This window comes from Berghia stephanieae, chromosome 1, assembly GCF_034508935.2.
Source record: "Berghia stephanieae isolate SIO BIC M18660-M18661 chromosome 1, UCSD_Bste_1.3, whole genome shotgun sequence".
Classification (NCBI taxonomy): domain Eukaryota; kingdom Metazoa; phylum Mollusca; class Gastropoda; order Nudibranchia; family Aeolidiidae; genus Berghia; species Berghia stephanieae.
This window is the reverse complement of record NC_088360.1, coordinates 130,139,363-130,144,362: the sequence shown is the minus strand read 5'-3', so window position 1 is coordinate 130,144,362 and position 5,000 is coordinate 130,139,363. Positions and strand designations below refer to the sequence as shown.

At 36.2% G+C, this 5,000-nt stretch overlaps 1 protein-coding gene across 1 annotated transcript in view; it reads right to left on the bottom strand.

Annotated features, from left to right (window-relative positions):
- LOC144963167 (uncharacterized) overlaps positions 1-5,000 on the bottom strand; it is a 31,220-nt gene that overhangs the window by 10,383 nt on the left and 15,837 nt on the right. The window lies entirely within an intron of this gene.

The window sequence follows — 5,000 nt, the reverse complement described above, 5'->3', positions numbered from 1 at the left end:
GGGGGGGCAGGAAATTCGCCAGTGGGTGGAACATAAAACAAAACAAAAAACCCTAGGAAACAAATATATCTATGTATGGGGGGCGAAGTGGCCGATTGGTTAAGGCATTGCACAGTGACCCGGAATGCCCCGGGGTTGAGCCCTGCTTTGGACACTTTCATTTTTTTTCCTTGGGCAAGATTATTAACCCCAGATTTGCTCACTTTGGACAACATGGGTGGTTCCTGTTGACATCAGACATCTTGGTTGATGGGTTATCTATATACTAGCTAAAAATGAATCTTAATTATATTTACTGTTGCATGTAGATATCTAGTAATTTCAATTGTAAAGAATAAGTTGAAAATATAAGTGAATAACGACGACTAATACCAATACAGTGGCTTTTCCTTAAAATGTGTAGTCAAAGAGATGAAACAGGAAATTTGTTTTTATTTTTGTTTTGTTTTTATCAGTTTCACGGCCCTTGTGACACTTCTAGATTATGCAAGCGCTAAAACATGGCATCAAATACAATGATAAGTATAAGAAAAAGATTCGTCCTACGATGTACTCACTGTTTAAATATAATTTGTATCTGTGAATGCAGAATAACTCCCCCCCCCCCCTACACATACGCGCATGCATTTTCCAATTTTCGAGAAAAGGTTTTGTATCGACAAACAATCTTCATAATTTGAAATTTTTATTCTTCTACCTTTGCTTTCATCTTTAAACAGAAAGAAAATAGGAGTTGCCGATTTCTAAGTCATAAATACTTTTGACGAATTGTGAACAAATCGCAAAACTGGGACCTAAATACATACTTTTTAAATATCAGACTCGGCATGCTGATATTTTCAGGTCTGATAACCGAGCGCAATTATTGGCTTGATTGAACATTATTGCAATGGACAATAATATTATTTTGCGTGGTTTAGAGAGTATATAAATTACAGCAATTAGACCATGACAATTTAGGTTCTCAGACCTGCAAATAAAGTACACGCCAATTATTGAATCATAATCTAAAAACAGTCATCCATACATGCAGCTATCAATTAAAGTGCGAACCATGAAAAGGACGAGAAGAGTATAATACAGTTGGTTGTGTCAATGTATCTAAATGATAATATCAATGAATTTGTGTAATAATTAATGGTGTCTCTACTTACAATCTCTTAAATCTCAACATGTTAAAATCCACACAGTCATAATGTGTCATGTGTTCACCAATCAATGGTAAAGAGCCGTACACGGGTATTAGTATTACGATAATGACAGACAGGTCAGGTACAGGCACATGTAATGTTATTATGGGACCCCACTTCATATATAATCCCCGTGTGTATGTGTGTCGGTGTGACAATCGGTCGTGTGTTTGTGAGTGTATATGTGAGAGAGAGAAAGGAAAGAGAGATAGAAAGATAGATAGATAGATAGATAGATAGAGAGAGAGAGAGAGAGAGAGAGAGAGAGAGAGAGAGAGAGAGAGAGAGAGAGAGAGAGAGAGAGAGAATTGTCTCGTGTGTGTATGTGTGTGACAGTTTAGTGCATGTGTTTTTGTGTGGGAGAGAGAATGGTGTGTAAGAACACTTGTGTGTGTGTGTATGTATGTATGTATGTATGTAATTATGTATGTATGTATGTATGTATGTATGTATGTATGTATGTATGTATGTATGTATGTATGTATGTGTGTGTGTGTGTTTGAATGGATTTAACAAAACACCACAAAAATGTCTGCCGGTGAAAATCTGGCTTTCAGTTTGTAATTAGTGGTTGCAAGTTTGTGTGAACATGTTTGTTTGTTTTAGTGTGTGTGTGTGTGTGTGTGTGTGTGTGTGTATTTAGATTAATGTGTGCGTGCATGTGTCTGCGTGATCATTGTGAGTTAAAAAGTATAATATGTGTGTGTGTGTGTGTGTGTGTGTGTGTTTAAGAGAGAGAGAGAGAGAGAGAGAGAGAGAGAGAGAGAAAGAAAGAAAGAGAGAGAGAGAGAGAGAGAGAGAGAGAGAGAGAGAGAGAGAGAGAGAGAGAGAGAGAGAGAGAGAGATTCGAAGACAAACCGATATAAAACCATTTAACGATTTATTAATCCACATTATACAAAATCTCCTAGAGGAAACTCGAACCACTTCAAGAAGACACGCACACAGACTGCTCTAATCAACGGTGTTTGATATTCGATAGCTAAAGTGGTTGGTGTCAATACATGGGACTATGAATTATAAAGTTTTAAAAAAGGCATATGTCTGCGACAATTTAAAAATGTTAAGTTCATTTACTCCCCTCCATTAAGTCAATCGATACAAAACTATGATACTATCTTAAAGGGAAGGAAGTAAAACATTGATTCTTTGGTTTATATGTAATTTCATTTACTCCCCCCACCTCTCCCCGCCCCATTCAATGTGGGAAACCTATTATTTAGCCAATTGTGAATAGATAGAAAGCAATGATAAAATCTTTAAAAGAGAGTGGATTAAAACATCGCTTCTTTCGTTTATATAATTACATTTGAAATACGATTTGCGAAGAGAAAGAAACGATGACCTTTATCGATCAATCAACTATTTTATAAAATTATCAGACAATCAGTCAATCAATAACTTGACAAATCAATCAGTCAATCCGTCATTTTGTCAACCAGTCAATAAGTTAAACAATCAATAAACCAATCATTTGATCAACCGGCGCATTTATCAATCATTCGAGTAAATAATAATCAATCAATCATTTGATCAACCAGCCAATCAATTAATCAATAAACTAATCGTCCAATCAATCAATTGATCAACGAGCCCATCTATCAATCAATCGAATAATTAATCAATCATCAATCGTTTGATGAACCAGCCAATTTATTAATCAATCAACTAAACAATCAATCAATCAAACATTTGATAACAGCCGATCAATCAGTCAATCAGTTAATCAAACAATCAATTATTTGATCAAACAATCAATCAATCATTTCATCAACCAATCAATCATTCAATCAATGAACCAATCAATCAATAAATTAATTGATTAAACAATCAATCAAATAATCATTTGATCGAGCAATCTATCAATCATTTTATCAATCAGTCAGCCAATCAATCAGCCAATCAATCCTGGGCCCAATTCAAACAGACCAATTCTTAATGACTGAACGAACTTTAATCAACCGCGTCACACAATTGATATTATCGATCGATCTCCATCCAATCAACAGATCAACATCGACATTGATAGCCTTTTTATACATCTAAATAATTGATAAAGGAACAAAACGGTCGGATATATTTTATTAGCAATTGATAGTGTAATTTTTCGATAAAACTAATGACGATAGATTGGAGTTATACAAGCTGATAACTAACTTGAGCATTTATATAGCGCAATATTCACTAACCGTACTCAAACCGCTTAATAAGGGATCCCAAGCCAACAGCAACACTTCACATGTAAGACGGACATGATGATACATAATTTTCTTCCGACAAAGACAACGTTGTCAACGGCCACTTAAGTACGGCAAGAGAATTTGAGTAAAGAGTCTTTTCCACGGACACAACTATTTACCGCCCAGATCTGGGCTTCGAAACCAGGACCTTCTGATCCAAAGGCGAGTGTTATTCCACAAGACCACATAGCCGCACAAGAGAGGGCCAATGACTGAGAGGAGTAGCATATGAAAGCAGCATCACGCAAGTCCCCACGACGACCATCAGTATCAGATCTGATCATGGGATCGGGAATGACAAAGACAAAGAAAGGCGACTACGAGAAGAGACCAGAGTAGAGTGACAATATTTTGCAGCACCTATTATTCCAAAGAGTCTCAGATAATCTGAAGTAGGCCTACAGACTTAGAAGAGACAGGAATATTCCAGCAAACAAAGCCATGAAAGCAAATTTTACAGAATCAAGTCAAGACAAAAATTGAGGCAGACCAGCTAAAAGCAAAATAGAGATCGGAAGCGGCTACGGAGATATCAAGTGTTAAGATCGTGTATATATATATATATATATATATATATATATATATATATATATATATATATATATATATATATATATATATATTGCAAACCTACAACCTTTCGCATTTATTTAGATTAGAAAACAAAATGTCATCACTCCGAAACCAGAAGATGAACAGTGTATGCATCCAGTTCTCCAGAGGCGTGATTTCACACTTTCAAGGAGATAGGAACCAGTATTTTGACATCACACTATTTATTGTTCCCTATTGACCAGACAAGACTGTAGGTAGTACGTGTATTGATCCCAGTTTTCTTGTCGATCGAAATAAGTAAGGGAGGTAATAATGATTGTCTTTGACAGGGTGCTTGTGTAGCAACGAGAGCCAGTGATCATAACAACAAAGGGACGATTGAGGTGATCGCTGCAAAGGGGGCCGACGAGGTCACCAAACCATTAGTTATAGGTACTAGCGTGCTCTGGGAAAACACTTATTCAAAATTTTGGCCAGAAAACTCGTCCTTCAAATATCGATCGATTAAAATGACTCTCATCGTGATAAAAACTATCAACCTGGGACTTTGCAAAGTCTCAGATTTTATGTTTTTTTTTTTGTTTTTTTTGTCAAGAGGAGAGTCGTTTTAATCGATCTATATAATATGAAGGACGAGATTTCTGGTCAAAATTTTTAATACCTGTTTTTTTTTTCTTTACAGTACGGCAGTATACGTACATAGTACAATATTATTATCAATCGATTCTGCCTTAATGGGATTGGGTCTGCGATCTAGTCCTTGGCCACAGGAATATAGTCTTTACTCACACAACTCTGTATATTGTGTTTGTTATGTGTGTATGTACAAATATGTATGTGGGTTGTACCTATAATATATGGTTGTGTCAACATATATGTAGGTTTGTATTATACGGTTATGTGCCTATGTATGTATCTCTCTCTCTCTCTCTCTCTCTCTCTCTCTCTCTTCTCTCTCTCTCTCCCTTCCCCACCTCTCTCTCTCTCTCTCTCTCTCTCTCTCTCTCTCTCTCTG